A 17,125-nucleotide genomic window follows, 5' to 3' on the forward strand; every position below is an offset into this window, starting at 1 on the left:
GTATGACTGCTGTAAAATTATACTCTCCGAAGTTTTATGTTCAGCTTTTCTGCATTTGTCTTGCACCAGTTGTGCTTTATACATTCAGGGGCCAACTAAAATGGCTTTGCTTGATGAGCAGTGGTTCTTTAATGTGCTTCAAAGAACATTAAAGAAAGATTTACCGCTACACCCGCATGGCATCAGGTTCTTACCGATAGGAAAACAGGACATCCCTTATGACACTATTATGCTCCTTGGCCTCCATAGTTTATGAAAAACAAGGACACAATTCAACAATGCAGAAGTAGTTGTGAGATATCCACGGGAGCATTTCATTGAAGGTGTCATACGTCTGAGGGAAGTGTATCAGGAACTGCCTGATCAGCCAACTTGGTTAAATGTGTTGGATGACTTGGTTGAACTGAAAAAATTTTAACCTGCCGTGTCAGTGCAAGTGTTGCTGACAAGTTTTACTTCTTTGTACCCGTTGTGAAAATGCAATAAAGGAAAAAGAAGCTGGCATGGCGGAGTGGATAGCATGCTCGTCTCGCACGCCGAATACCAGGGTTCTATTCCCGAGCTCGACTAATTTCCTACTCGGTTTTATTTATTTATAGGGCCTGACAAGAAAAGTTAATTAGGCTAATTGGGTAATTAAGCAATTAGCTAAGCTCAGTCCCACTTACTTGGAGCATCACTATACGATCCCTTCAATTGGTTGCATGGTTAATAGCCAAAGTACAATTGGCCCCGTTTGAAATTCGCGCACAGAGACATCACGACCTTTTCGACCAATTGAAAAGCGTCACATTTCTGTCGACAACTGCTGCTTACAACGATGAGACATTAAAGGCTTCCGCCGAGCGTGTTACCCGACATCCGCAAGCCTTTTCTGCATTTTGGGATGGTTTATTCTACAGAATGAATTACTGGTCTAGAGATGCGTACGTTCTCATTGTCGTTCCGGCTACTCTGCATTCGGGTGTTCTACACGCAATGCACGATGACGTCGTGGCTGGGAAGTTATGGTTTGCTAGGACCCCTAACTGCGTCAGAGAACATTTTTGCTGGCCACAAATGTGTCGCACAGTTCAGAGCTACGTGGCCACCTGCGTGCAGTGTCAGCGGTTTAAACTTCCCACAACTTGTACGCCTGGACGCTTGCATCGTGTTACAACTCCTAGCGCATCATATGAACAAGTGGGTCTCGACCTGCTCGGCCTGTTTCCCCGCTCGTCCAACGCCAACCGATGGGCCACTGCGTGCGTTGATCATCTCACCCGTTACTGCAAAATCATCGCCCTACCTTCCGCCACCGCTGCTGAAGTGTCGGTCGTTCTCCTTCATGCAGTCGTCCATCGGCATAGACCGCCTCGAGTCGTTCTCAGTGATCGTGGCTGCCACTTTACTGCAGATGTTGTGGAAGAGCTTCAGCGTCTTTGCTCCTGTCCTCTGCATCAATCGACGCCATACAACACCGAGCCATCTATTGGCAGCACCCTATGCCGCGCTGACGCCCGTAGGGTTGCCCGGATACGCACCTTGTCGTCGCAGGATCGCTCTAAGCAGCGTTAGGAGCGCTGGCGCAAGGATGTCTGCTACCTGCCCGGTGATGTTGTATTGTTGCGGACGCCGGACCAGAAGCGTGGTTTATCTCGAAAGCTGCTGTCCCAATACACAGGTCCGTTCATCGTGATAGCTCGGCTCAATGACCTTAACTGTAAGGTTTCACACCATTCTACACAAGGCCGACGTTTTCTGAAAACCCGAGTCGTGCGTGTCGCACGGCTGAAGCCCTTCCACACCCGGGACCAAGATTGATTGCCTGGTCCATGGGGCTTCGTCTCCACACGTGGAAGTGAAACGCGCTACCCATACACTCTGAAAGAATAGCGAAGAAGTGAGCACGCAGGGAAAGAAGAAGTTCGGTATCTTGCCACTGACGCACCAAGCTTAGTTCGACCTGCCTATGCAAGTAGCCTTTGCAACTAGAACCTGTAACAACATATTGTGCGGAGAGTATGAGACCTACCTCCCATCTGTATAGCTCTAGGGCGCTCTCATTATTTTTTCACGTATAGTCGTTTTTCATCTATACTCTCCTATACCCCGCTCTAGAAGCTCAGCGTTGCCTATGATCCTTTCTTCGGGAGGCGCGTTTCGCTGCAGCTGTCGCAGATAAACTGTGAAACAATCCTCCGTTATCGCCAGAACCTTCCTCATCCTTCCGCGGCACCCGCGTGCCAGATGGTTGCCATGGTACGCCTTCATTCCCTCTCGCCTTATCGTCCCCCTCTCGCCATACCCTCCTTCCATGCCAACCCTCCCCTCTTTAGGGTAACTACATAGTTGGCTTCCACGGCAACCACGTACCGGTTGCGCGTTCTTAAGCTCTCGCCGTGCCCTCCTCCTTCCATGCAATCCTCCACTGGTTGGAGATTTTTCCGCTTCCGTCACACCCTTCTCTTTCCATGGTAACCTAATTCTATAGTGTTACCGTTGTACCGACAACCTGGTTGCGCGTACCTAGGCTCTCATCATAAAGCCCCCTCCGATTATAACCCTCCTCGTCCTTCCGAGGTAATTACCGTCCGTGTGGTTCTCCTGGCAATCGTCGACCGGTTACGCCATCTTGCGCTCTCTCGATACCCACGTCGTTTCATTGTAATCATCCTCCGGAGGGTTACTGTGGTAACCACTCACTGGTTCCGCATTTCTCCGCTAACGTCACGCCTTCCTCCTTGAACAGCTACGGACATCCGAGGGGTTCCTATGACAATGCACCCACCATTTACGCCAACGCCTTCGACACATGAGTTAAAAATCTTCCCTTGCGTCACAGGAAAGAGCGATAGTCTACATCAAAAAGTACTTAATGGTTCGTAGTTGGTATTCATGCATCTTTTTCTGTTATTGTCTGTTTGAGTGTTCTTTGTTGGTGCTTCTTTATACTTCATTTTTTAGTAACACACTTGTTGATATTACGCGCCTGTGTTGTCTTTATGTAAGTTGTCTTGATCGCGCTGGAATATTATGACGAAAGAGATCATGGCGGGAGAGGAGGAATGCGTAACCGGAAGTTGGCTAACACGTGTACAATTAAAAGGTGTGATTGCCGTGAAAGGAGCAGGGTACGAAGAGAGCGGAGGAGTGTGTAGCGGGAGGACGGTTGCCGCAGGATCATTCCGGAGTGTGGTTTCTGTTGAAGGAGAATGGTCACCATCGATGGAGAGTGTAGCGGGAGCGAAGGAATGTTAACCCGATGGTGGTTACAACTGAAATCAGCCGAAGGGTCACTACCGAGGAAAGAGAAGAGTTATCGAGAAAATGGGGTAAGGAGAGTGCAGGAGTACGCCACTGGAAGATGCCCATCATGGAGGCAGGAAGGTACTGCGAGAGCGGAGGAATCTGCAACCAGATAGTGGTTGCCTCTATAGATTTCAGTGACTCGGGGCCCCTGAACGAGGATGATTAAAGTGGAAGGAGAGCGCGGAGAGAGCGGAAAAATTAGTACCCTGCACGTGAGTGCTACGAAAACCATACAGAGGGTGATCACAAAATGAACAAGGGAGGGGAAAACCTCATGTTGCTTGAGCCAACGTTTCGACAAGGGAACTTGTCTTCGTCTGGGCAAAGCGTTCATCATTGTCAGGGATTAAATAGGGCCTTCGCTCCGAGGAGGAAGGCCCCGGGGTGGGGAAGGAAAGTGGCGTGAGAAGGGATGCGTGTCAGGAAGGGGAGGGAGGTGAATCTTGATTCTATAAGCTGAAATAGTGAAAAAACATATATCCCGGGGGTGTGTAATGAACAAAGGCTTTGAAGGGGCTGCGAGGGGGGTTGGCGCTGGATGGACCTGAAAAACTCAGATAAGAGGATTAGAGGATTGTTCTCATTTCCCTGTACCACGCTGACGCTCCCCTTCCTGACACGCATCCCCTCTCACACCACTTTCCTTCCCCACCCCCGGGGCCTTCCTCCTCGGAGCAAAGGCCCTATTTAATCCTTGCCAATGATGAACGCTTTGCCCAGACGAAGACAAGTCCCCTTGTCGAAACGTTGGCTCAAGCAACCTGAGGTTTTCCCCTCCCTTGTTCATTTTGTGATCGCAAAGGACCATCTACCACACCCTCTCTCTACCATGGACATAAAGAGGGTGGTTATTGTAGATGAAGGAGGGTATGGTGAGAAGGCAGGAAAGTGGTGAGCGGACGATGGTTACTGTGAAGAGGTGTCGAGAGCAGAGCGCGCGCTGCACATGTGGCGGCTGCTGCGAAACTCGCTGCCAGTGAAGTTCAGCAACGGGAGGCCGGCCGAGCCTGAGGCTGCGGGCTAGGCAGGAATGCTAGCCGAAGAACGCGAACGTGTGCAAATCTAGAAGGGCTGTTCTAGAACTATGAGTACATGCGTATCGCACTTAATTTCTTCGCTTCTTTATATAATAAAATAAAATGCGTCTAAAGTTGTCGCTGAGCCTCCAGTTGCATGCTGTTTACTGCCCCTGCTACCTGTCATGTGAATGTATTTGTTACGACAGTGAGATCGTCAGCAAGCCTGCAAGGCGAATGCACACGTGATGTTTATGACATTTTGTAAACTGTATGCCAAGATTCCGAACACAGCACTGTATTCCCCTTGTTACCAGAGTTGAATCTTGCCAAAAAATAGGCGTGATGTGCTCACCTCTTATAACACTAGAAGTTTTACGTAGGGATCTGAAGCTATCAATTATTTATCCGGCGATCCTTGCCTTAGCTAAATCGCAGCTAGCAGGTAATGTCGTATTGCCAGCTATTGGTAATTGGCCCAAATAGTATAAACGTTTCCTACAGCCATCTAGAGCTGTAGTTTCAGACGCATTTATTTTCCCATAGGCACTGAAGAACCGTTATGTCGTTCCGATGCTATGTACGATTCCAAAGCCATAGATTTTTCAATAGCTGGCGAAAAGCACCGCTTTGGGTGTGTATAGACGCTCATCAAAGGCCTTAGACGAATATAGATTTTTGATCGACGCCTATATACAGTTTTTGTGTGGTTTAATTGTGCCTCTATATTTCACGTCGATGGCCTTCCATGAAGCCATGGTGGTCAGAAGTAAACGGGAAGTGACCATAATTTGATGTTCTCACAGAGTCGATCATACAAAATATCAGAAGCACGTTCTGATTGTGTCTATGTGCTTCTTTAACGGATTTCTAGGCAACCAGGCAACGTCTTGGAATTCATGAGACCGCACTATTCTACGGCAAGTGTGTGTTTCTTTTACTGTTTACTCTATTTGGTCAGGATCAGGACTGCGTGTCTTTGTGCTTCAGTCTGTATCAGGAAAGTGGGCTAGTAGATCAATATGTAAAATTTCGTCACCCGCTTGAAGAGCATTATTGTATATGCAGATAATCGTCGACCGCCAATTGTCAGGATTTAGAGAAAATACGTCTAAAATTTTAATTTTATCTCCAGAGAGAAAAAAGACAAGAGCTTCGACAATGAGAAGACGGCCTTCGTGATTGGTTGGAGTGTCATTGGCCCTAACTACATTAAGTCCACGGACAGCTTGATGCAACTGAAGATGACCATTGGCTCTAGAGATGCTTGCAACAGAAGTGTGCAGTTCTACCCGGGTAAGGTGTATCCTGAGCAAGGCCTGATATGCGCCAAGTCGACTGAAGGTAAGTGTACTTCCTTTAATCGGTAACATGGAGCTCGGTGAATTTGTTATCGTGGAAACCCCGCAAGTACATGTTAAAGAGAAAGCAGCTTTACTGTCCAGTCATCTTCACAGCTGCGATCCTCAAGTATGCATGTGGCAGACGTGTGTTGACTTATAGGCAACTACTTAATCCGGTGCTGACTTGTCGCAACATAATACCTTAGCAGTGCGACTTAATTACTTTTAGCCAAAGTCTACCTCAAAAACCTTACTCTACAAACCTAGTTGTGCGGTGCAGGAAGCCCATCTGATAACTCTTTGAATTAAAAATTCGACTTCCTTTACACCCAGCTAAGAATTCCATCATAAGTAAGCATGAAAAAAATGGTACGTTTTCAACGTAGGTAAGCCGGGTAGACGTGCGAAAGCATGCGTTTAGCTTGTTTGGCTCATGGTTTTACTTTGCTGCGTAGTGGGAACGTTCGGCGATGATATTATACTCAGGTTGAAGTCTGATCGATGCTTAGTTCATCAGATCTGTTGACGCCGCGGATTAAACTTCATGAAGACGACGATGTGCATGTGCACAGCGTGATAATGTGTTGTAGTTTAACTCGAGGCGTGGTCGGCTGAGTGGATAGCACAGTCATCTCATGCAGAGGCCATGCAAAGTGATCTGTTCATGCCACTGCGAGTTGAGCAACCATTCGCGGCAATAATTACTTATTTTATTTCCGCATTGGTCGAGTTCACCCTCAAGGTCAAGCTTCATGGAAATGCAGTTAGTCTGTTATACCTCGTGAAATGCGGTTTTCGTAATAAAAGTTAATGAAAGATGGTTTCCAATTCATAATCGAATTCCAATCTTAATTCATAAGAAAGGAGACGTCAAGGACTTGAAGAATTACAGACCGATCAGCTTATTGTCCGTTGCCTACAAGGTATTTACTAAGGTAATCGCTAATAGAATCAGGACAACCTTGGACTTTAGTCAACCAAATGATCAGGCAGGCTTTCGTAAAGGATACTCGACAATAGACAACATTCACACTATCAATCAGGTGATAGAGAAATGCGCAGAATATAACCAACTCCTATATATAGCCTTCATTGATTACGAGAAAGCATTCGACTCAGTGGAAACCTCAGCTGTCATGCAGGCATTGCGGAATCAGGGTGTGGAAGAGTGTTATGTGAAAATATTGGAAGATATTTATAACGATGGGGAGTGGCGCTGCGATCGCCGAGGTGAGCAGACGCGTTGACATCGGCTCTGTCTTCTACAGATGTTTTCGCAGCGATTTCAACAGCATTTTACCGCCAATATTTCACCAACGGATCCGTGAAGTCGAGAGGCATCGACGGATACCCAGTTTTGAGGTGGGCCACCATTCTTCTCAGAGATATTGAATTATCTGCATTCCGACCACGCCGTAGCTTCGCTGGGCCTAGACGCGTTCGCCAGACGCTAGGCCTAGCGGGCGCAACAGCTGCGCGCCGCAGACGAACGCGGCGCCAAGTGTACGGACTGCTTTGAACGAAGCGGCACAAGCCGACGAACGTCACTCAAGAATGAACGTGCAAGTGATGGGGGAAGACATTTCCGCCGAAGAAATTACCGAAGAAGCCGGATGGAAGACCGCCGGAGAGCGTTCGAAAACCCGAGACCGCGGTACGAATTCGACGCACGACATCGAGGCAAGAACGAACGCGCATGGCACCAGCCAGCAAGGCACGAAACCCAAGAATGTCAAGGGAAAGGTTATTAAAGCGGGACGCATGCCCAGACTACCGAAGGAGGAAATCAAAATCGTGGTCCGACCACAAGGCGGTCTCGACATCGTTAAGGTCGGCGCCCCGACGGTCACCGCCGCAATCTTCGCAGCCGCTGGCATAACGGGAGACGAAGGTGCAGAAGACACGGTCTGTCCCAACTCACACCAGAACATCGTCGTCGTCAGCACAGCGAAACGAACGAACGCGGACCGCTATGCCAAAATACGGCAAATTGACATCCAAGGAAAATCACATGCAGTCAACGCGTATGAAACGGCACCCGATAATACAACCAAGGGAGTGATTCATGGCATCCCCATTGCGCACGGACCCCAGGCACTGGACGAGAACATCGTAAACCCGAGAAACCCACTTGCACTGGCGGCCAAACGCATAGGCACTACGACCACGGTCGTTATTGCCTTTGACGGACTCAAGGTGCCCAACGTCGTCAGGTACGGCGCAACACTCGTCCGTTGCACGTTGTATCGCAAGCAAATTGACATCTGTTACAAGTGCGGACGCCTCGGCCACCGCATGGACGTTTGCCCAAATCCCGCCAACCGCATATGCAGGGGATGTGGAGACCGCGATCCCGACAAGGGACACCAGTGCTCGCCCAAGTGTAACCTGTGCGGCGGCGCTCACATGACGGCCGACAAGGCCTGCAAGGCAAGGTACAAGACTCCGTACGTGATTCGCAGGCGACGATGGGAACGCCAAAACGCAAATGCCCAACTAACGCAGCAAGACTTCCCGCCCATCCAGCCGCCCAGACTGAGATCAACGTCGAGTTCGCGTGACGGATCCCGCTCCCGCAGCCGGCAAAGGGACAGCCGCGATCAGAAAACATCGAGATCCAGGACACCAACTCCCGGAGACAAGGTGAGCTGGGCGGATACTGTCCGGGGCACCACGCGGGAGGGGGTCGTAACAGCGCCTGTAGTCCCAGGGCAAAATCAGCAAAATCACAAAGCCGATAATGGCATTTTAGAGGCGCTCAGGAAAGAGAACGCAGAAATACGAAAAGAGAACGCGGTAATGCGCGAACTAGTGCAAAAGCTCATGCTGGAGGTGCAAGAACTCAGACGCGAGCACGCCGTGGTGGAACAAAACAAACAAATCGCACAACAGCAGGCGCCAACGAGCGTTCCGGACGCGAACGCGCCCGCCCCGAAGAAACGCGCGCTACAACAACAGCACGAGGGTGGTTTCGAGACCCAGGTTCCAGCCGAAATTACAGACATCAAGACAATGCTGTGCACCATGCAAAGTACCATTGAGACCCTTCACGCAACAGTCCTCGGGCTAGCAAACAGGACCACTAACCTCGAAGGAAACATGCAGATAATAATGAATCACTCCGTATTCACGCAACACGGACACGTGCCGGCTAGCTGTGATGCGGGACCGAGCCACCATCAAGGGCAGGCGGACAACTCGCTTCAGCATCAACATGGCCAATGATAACCAAGGGATAGTAATATGGCAGTGGAACTGCCGTGGCTTCGTCGGCAAAAAGGCGGTTCTACAGCAACACATCCGGCACGCAAAACGTAAACCGGACGTAATATTACTCCAAGAAACACTCACCAATGCGGCTACTTTGACTGGCTACAAAACGCGTGACAGCAAAATCAAGGGGAGGGGTGTATGCACGCTCGTTAAGAAGCGTCTCACATTCGTTGAACACGAACTAAGTGGCGTCCAGATGGAACACGCTTTCATCGAACTGATACCCACCAAGCAGAGGAAACAAAGTATATTCATATTGAACGTTTACAGCAGCCCGTCAAAACACCGCCAACGCTTCCGTGCGCTGTTTCAGAAGACGCTGAAGATTGCCGGGTCCCGGACGTTGATTGCAGGGGGCGATTTCAACGCGGCAGACACAGCATGGGGTTACGCATACAGCACGACCAAGGGAAGACAACTCGGACAAGATGCGCATGAACTCGACTTCATGTTACTTACGGACCCGGCGCACCCGACAAGAATCGGTAACTCTACTACCAGAGACACGACCCCGGACCTTACGTTCGCCCGAAATACCGGGACGACGGCCACCACGTGGAAAAACACGTCGACCGACCTTGGGAGCGACCACATGATCGTCGAAATATACGTCCAGACGCCAGACAAGGCGCAGGACAGTAAGCGAAAGTTCCAATGGACCGACTGGGAAGACTTCAGAAAGAAACGAGACCAAAAAGAATCTGCAGGCGATACAATCACGGACATCGAAGCCTGGACCCGCTCGCTGGTTGCAGACGCCAAAGCGTCAACCAAGACCGTCGAAACTGAGGTTGAAACTGACAAGATGGACAGCCGCCTGGCGCATCTCATCGAGGCGAAGAATTCGATCCTGGCCAGGTGGAAGGGCCAGAGACTCAATCGGAGACTTAGAAAGAAAATAGCTGAGATCAACCGCAACATCGAGGAGCACTGCCGAACGCTCAACCGCCAGCAATGGGACGAGTTATGCAATGCAGTCGATGGACAACTGCACAACGGGAAATCGTGGAACCTGCTCAGGTATCTGTTGGACGAAACGAAGACCAAATCCCACCAGAGTGACTGCCTCGCATGTCTATTACACAGGGAGCTCGAGAAGTACGGTGAAGATGCAGTGACCGTCCAGTTACTAGCCAAGTACTTGCCGCACACGTCGACTGCACAACACGGCCCTTATGATGGGGATCCGAATGTAGAATTGGATAAGGACTTTAGTGCAGAAGAGATCAGGACGGCGCTGCACAACCTACACAGCAGATCGGCGCCAGGCCCTGACGGTGTGTCGAATCGCGCCCTGAAGAATCTTGACGACAAATCCGTGGAACAGTTAACGGCATTTATCAATGACTGCTGGCAGCGCGGCACCCTCCCGCAACAATGGAAAACTGCGAAAATGATACTAATCCCGAAACCCGGAAAAGCACCGAGCCTCGAAAACCTTCGCCCCATATCGCTGACGTCCTGCGTCGGCAAGACCATGGAGCACGCATTGCTTAACCGCTGGCAAGCCCACTTAGAGCACAAAGGGGCATACCCACCATCCATCATAGGATTCCGCCCACAATTGTCCACGCAGGACGCAATGATACAACTGAAGCACCACGTTCTTGATGGCAAGACGAGAGGCACCAAAGCAATTCTCGGCCTCGACCTTGAAAGCGCGTTCGATAGAATCGCGCACTCGGCGATCTTACACCAGATATCGCGCCATAACCTAGGTGTACGCACGTACAACTACGTTAAAGATTTCTTGACAGACAGGCGAGCTGTTTTAGTGGCAGGGGACCTCCAGCTAGAAGAGCAAACGCTGGGGAGCACCGGCACCCCGCAGGGCTCCGTCATCTCGCCCACGCTCTTCAACCTGGTCAAGATCGGCCTAGCAGAAAAGCTACAAGAACTGAAAGACGTCCGGCACACAATATACGCCGACGATATAACCCTTTGGGTGCACAAAGGCAGCGACGGTCACATCGAAACGGCACTGAAACTAGCAATCGAGACAATAGAGGAATACCTAGAGGGTACGGGTTTACGATGTTCGCCGAAAAAGTCGGAACTCCTACTCTACCGCCCCACGCAGAGGGGCAGACCACCCGGGAGTGGTCGGAATGCGGCAACGACAAAGCGCGAGTACGAAGAGATCAGACTACGTACGAGAAACGGAGCAACCATCCCGATAGTACACACAATTAGGGTCCTCGGCATGATAATCGAGGCCAACGGCGTCAACGGCGAAACGATCACTAAATTAAAGCACAAGACAGCTAACGCCATGCGAATACTCAAGAGGGTCACTAGCAGAAGAAACGGAATGAGGGAGGAGAGTCTCACACGACTCGTACACTCTTTCGTCATTAGCCATATTGCGTACGTTGCGGCATTCCACAACTGGTACAAGGGAGAAGAAGCCAAGATCAATGTCCTCATTCGCAGGGTGTACAAGATAGCACTGGGTCTACCCGAGTCCACCAGCACGCATCGCTTGCTCCAGCTCGGACTTCACAACACGCTTAGCGAAATCGCCGAGGCGCAGCGCACTTCACAACTGGAAAGATTAACGGGAACGACAGCAGGCCGCCAGATCATGGAAAGTCTCGGCATCCGTTACCACGTACAACAAGGCCAGAAAGTCGCCATTCCAAACGCGATCAGACAAACGCTAAAAGTCGACCCGATTCCACGAAACGTCCACCCGGAACACAACAGGGGAAGAAGAGTGGCCAGGGCCAGAGCTCTCCTGCACAGCCACGGAGACGATACGGGGACAAGGTTCGTTGACGCCGCGGAATACGCAGAACGCTCGCGATTCGCGGTTGCGGTCGTCGATTCATGCGGCAAAACGCGCATAACGACAAGTGTAGCGTGCGAACGCGCAGAAGAGGCGGAGGAAGCGGCGGTGGCACTCGCCCTCACGGATCCGACGTGCACCGTGGTTCTCTGCGACTCGCGTCAGACGGTTAGAAACTTCGCCAAAGGATGGATCTCACAGAGAGCGGCCCGAGTCCTGAGGAACCGACAAGTCCAGCAGGAGGTAGAATTCCAAACCAGAATTCAATGGTTCCCGGCGCACATGGGAGAAGTATCGATGACGTATCGCAACCGCAACGAGACGGCACACGCCAAGGCGCGCGAGCTCGCGAACCGCGCCGGCGACCGTCGTCCGTGGAATAGCACCAAAGACTGCTTGACCAGCTACAACGAAATTACCAAGGCCTTCTGCCTGGCCCGCCGAACCTTCCCTCCGCCCAGCGACAAGCTGGACAGGGCGCACGCGGTGACCCTCAGACAACTGCAGACGCTCACGTACCCCAACCCGGAGCTATACCACAGGCTTTACCCCGGTACATACCCGACAAATATATGCAAGGTCTGCAACGCCAATGTAGCCACTTTAACTCACATGCTCTGGGACTGTAACAAAAACCTTCACGGTGCTAATTCCGGAACCCTCCCGCCGCGGATGGCCGCTGCCTTGCGCAGCCCCAGCCTCGGGGACCAACTCTGGGCCGTCCAGCAGGCCCGCGAGGCGACGGCGAGGCAGCGCCTCGACGTCCCCACGTGGGAGACCTAAGGCCCCGTCGGCGAAAGCTCTGCAGGACTATGAATAAAGTTGTTACCAACCAAAATTTATAACGATTGCACTGCTACTATAGTTCTCCATAAAGTCAGCAATAAAATTCCAATACGGAAAGGTGTCAGGCAGGGAGACACGATCTCGCCAATGCTCTTCACTGCCTGCTTACAGGAGGTATTCCGGGGACTGGAATGGGGCTTAAGTTAAGAACAACGCAGCGATGGAAAGGAAAAGATAGGTGTAACGTTAAGAGATCGGAAGAGGGCGGAGTGGGTGAGGGAACAAACGCGGGTTAATGACATCCTAGTTGAAATCAAGAGGAAGAAGTGGGCTTGGGCAGGGCATGTAATGCGAAGGCAAGATAACCGCTGGTTCTTAAGGGTAACGGAGTGGATTTCAAGAGAAAGCAAACGTAGCAGGGGACGGCAGAAAGTTAGGTGGGCGGATGAGCTTAAGAAGTTTGCGGGGATACAGTGGCGGCAACTAGCAAAGGACAGGGTTAATTGGAGAGACATGGGAGAGGCCTTTGCCCTGCAGTGGGTGTAGTTCCCAGCGCTTTGTGTGTGTGTCTCTTTCTTTCAGTCCGTGTCTTTTAAGCGCAGGTATATTTCAACAAGGTGTAGTCAGGCTGATGATGATGATGGTTTCCACCGCTTGGGTGAATTCTGCAGGCTGGCCCATATCTACTCATTTCATGTCTATATCCAAAGGAACTGCCAAAAAAATTTGGTGTCCCGGCTCTAAGTGGTAGCATGCCTGCAGACTCCCTCTCACCAGAAAACACTTTTTTTGTAGCTTAGATTGGTCTGACCCGCCAGTGTGACAAGATGGAGGAGGACGTATTTACAGAAGCGTTCCATGATGGGGCCACTCATCACTTTTGACAACAGTTTAATCCGTTTTGGCGCAAAGGCTGGATTGCCAAAGAGCCCTTCGCGTAACATGCGTTTATTCTAGATCTCCTTTGCTAAAACCCCATTTTTTCGAACATGTCGCCATAGAGAAAGCCGAATACCGCACCATTGGAATGCTCTTAGTGGAAATGAGATGGGCAGCCAGCGGCACTGGCAATTAAACCTCGCATTTTCCACAAACAAGTCGGATGCTTAAACAGCCTGAATCCTAGTCTTTTGATATTACGACATTTTGTTCTTCCAGCGGTGTCTATTTGGACAGTAAAAACTTGATAAGCAGCCATTTGAAATCGCACTCAACACGCGCTTTATTTATAGAGGAGTAAAACAGTGTCATCGACAATCGTCTACGCTTGGCGCTGGTCTCTTTTACAGGTGTCATTTTATAGGAACGTTACTTCAGGACAATGAACTCAAGCTTTGCATTTTTTACCTGCAGAGGCACTCGCATCCTGTTCTGACCATTCGGGACGATTTTTGAATAGCTGTGTGGTAAATAGACGTTCAGGGGAGATAAGTAGAGGCGACAGGACAGAAGCGCAACTTTCTACTTTAATAACCGAGAAATGAAGCAGTCACGCTTATATAGCCGATGATACCCAGAGACGCGCTGCATGTTGGAGCATGAACTAGACCAACAAATAAGAGCAATAGGACATATCTAAGCGAGTCTAAAAATAGCAGACAGCTGAACATATCAACACGTGGTGACGTTTGATAGAAACTTGATAGAATGAGCATTCAGATGGGCTGACAAAATGCGTAACATGAAAATATAGAGGTGCAGGAAAGACGAAAGTGATGAGAGACAAGTGCATATCATAAATTTGAAAGCAAACTAAAATACGGAGGAGTGACCGGGTTAACAGCCTAGATGTAGCCATTTCAAAAGGATAGTCTATTTCTGGGCAAGCGAAGAGCAGGCGTGCTAACGCGCTTGTATTTTCTTGTGTGAATGAAAAAGGCCCCAAGTACTTCTCTTCGGTCTGGTCCTGAGTGTTGGCTCGATACATAGTTTCATTAAACTAGGGGCGGAAATTTTGGCAAATGCAGCAATGTAACGGAGCGTTTCCTTCAGATTTGCTCTCAAGATTCACGTTGTGCTTACCGGCGCGCTCTTTGAACCATTTACTTGTTCGAACCGCATACACTTTCCAGTATGTCAAGGGGATACAATACTCAACATTGGAAGTCCATTGTGTGCATATGGTTCGATGCTTGATATTATACGTCTCTTTAACATGGTTTTTGGTCACCATCGTGCATGATTTTTGGCTAGTTTCCAGGCAGCCGTAAAAGGTAGCTGAACCCAATGTCTAGGCGCAACTTCCTTCATATCGTGTGAAGGACCGTGCAGGTAAGGCATTATATGCACAGGTTTTTTTCTTGTCTCGCGCTTACCGTGGTGAAATTTTATGCGAAGCATACTACTTTAGCTACCACTTCAGCCCTTCACCGTGGTTATGCGCCTCCAAATCACCTGATACATGACGTCACACCGCGTGACACGATGACGTCACGACAGTGGAGAAACGGGGGCCACCTCGCGCCGTCGCTGTGGTTGTGCGCCTCCAAATCACGTGATACATGACGTCACACCACATGACACGATGACGTCACGACAGTGGAGAAACGGGGGCCACCTCGCGCCGTCGCTGTGGTTGTGCGCCTCCAAATCACGTGATACATGACGTCACACCACGTGACACGATGGCGTCACGACAGTGGAGAAACGGGGGCCCACCTCGCGCCGTCGTTGTGGTTGTGCGCCTCCAAATTACGCGACACGATGATGCTTCGCATTCTCCAGGCTTAACCAAGTTAAGCCTCAGCCATTTTTTTATTTATTTTTTTGCAAAAGCCTTTTAGACATGCAGGTGTGGAATTGGACTAGATAACCTGCAATAAAATTCGCCCAATTTGGCACTGCAAGCTTTCATTTTTAAGGCGATAGCCGTTTACGGCTCACACTCACGGTGTCCGTCCGTGCGCTGGAATTGTGCCAATTGTGTCCTTTTCTCCGCGCAGCGGCAGAACTTTCTCCCCTCCTTAGCAACCGGCGCGTCGGTTGAGGCGCAGCTGTGCATGCAACCCTGACGTCCCACAGTAGCGGTAGAACGAGCGCGCGCGCGTCGGTGGTGGCAGCTGCACCGCCGCTCCTTCGCCAGACGTCTCGTTGCAGTCGATTGAGTCAGACGCCGCATGGCTCCGAAGCGGTCCAGTGGTTCCGCTCCAAGCGCTTCGGGGAAGCGACCGCGGACGCCGGAGCCCCCCAACACATAACGCCAGAAGAACAAGGAGCGAATGCGCATGCGACGAATGAACATGTCATCAGATGTGAAAGCAAGGGAGGCAGAACGGACGAGGCTTTCGCCAAGCACACTTTAGAATTTCCAAACTGTCTTCGGTAATTTTTGTAATGTTTTTTGAAAAGAGCTACTCTACCGCGCTTTACTAGCTTGGAGTGAGCGCTATCATAGGACAAAAGGAATTGCTCTGAGGGCAGCTGATATGCCCAACACAAATTCATTTTTGAAACAATTGTTGCATACGTTAAGAAACTGGAGTCGATCATGATCTGTATGCTCACAAGTGAACTTCAGACCTATCGATAGAGAACAAAAAACAATGAGAATTTGTGTGACAAGTGTATCTGGCTTACAGTGCTTAGGTACAAAAAAGAAGGATAAGACGGTCATTGGTGTATATGAAAACACGTGCGATCCCTGCGCCTTTCAAGCTGGCTTCAAGGTGCCGGTCAAGTAACGCCAGCAAGAGGCTGCATAGGAATGGTGCGTCTGACGAGGCTATAGAAAATCGTGCCTTTTGTAAGAAAATTCTTACCGGCAGCACGTATATATGAAAAACACTTGGAAGTCTAGAAAGTTCTCAGTTGTGACACCAGCTCCGTTCTGAAACCTGACTTCGCCATAGCCTTTCAAATGTTTAAGAACAGAAGCAAACAAACTATAATGAGGCAAAGAGCAATATAAGCCCTACACATCACGAGAAAACAAGTTCTGGGCGAAACTTTCGCTTCTTGGGGGACCTGCACCACTCCTCTTGAGCATCGGAGGCGGTGAGAATAAAGGAGAATAGCATCGACCGTGACCTATTCTTTCCAGTTGAAGTAGAAGGAGGTAACTGAACTTTCTGTCACGTATCCATTTCAGACACAATGGCCGGTAGAGGGCATTTAGGTGTATACGTGTTTCCTGAAAATAGTGCTTCTAGGCATTTTGTCTCAACCACCTCGACTCTTCCCCTAAAAATTCCGCGTTCATTCCTGCAAGCAGGTTGAGTGCGGCCGACTAGCTGACTTCAGTGCCTTTTTCTTTGAAGACATCAAGCGCAATCGGCATGACAACAAAATGAACTTCTTTTCAGCCATCAGAATAGCAAAGTCGGACAACTTCACAAACTTGGCAAGCTATTAACTGGAGGATTCTTGCTTGGCATCAATTTGTTGAGACATGCCACACCTTCCCCTATGACCTGGTGCCTGCAAACTGGCCAAATTGTGTACGATAGTGCCCCCAAAGCGCGTTCAAGACGCCTGCAATATTTAACATCACGCCGTATACACTCAGAGCACTGCCAAAGTTGTGTATGGGATCCCCTTGACATACCACAAAGTGCATGTGGGGCAAACAGGAAAGCGCTTCATTGTGCGTGTCCATATGTACAAAGTTACACGGCAGTGGTTACCAAAAA

The 17,125-nt window shown here is 49.9% G+C and overlaps 1 protein-coding gene across 13 annotated transcripts in view; it reads right to left on the reverse strand.

The window, feature by feature from the left end:
• LOC149360640 (uncharacterized) overlaps positions 1–17,125 on the reverse strand; it is a 164,098-nt gene that overhangs the window by 120,632 nt on the left and 26,341 nt on the right. For 2 of the 13 annotated variants that reach the window (XR_016288860.1, XM_089572427.1), the window contains exon 1: positions 1,289–3,572. The exons of the other annotated variants lie outside the window; for them this stretch is intronic. The gene's annotated coding sequence lies outside the window, so the exon portion shown is untranslated. Of the gene's footprint in view, positions 1–1,288; positions 3,573–17,125 lie in introns of those variants that run through there. 13 annotated transcript variants of the gene reach the window in all.

This window comes from Amblyomma mixtum, chromosome 2 (genome assembly GCF_055824585.1).
Source record: "Amblyomma mixtum isolate Tamu chromosome 2, ASM5582458v1, whole genome shotgun sequence".
In the NCBI taxonomy this organism is placed as follows: Eukaryota; Metazoa; Arthropoda; class Arachnida; order Ixodida; family Ixodidae; genus Amblyomma; species Amblyomma mixtum.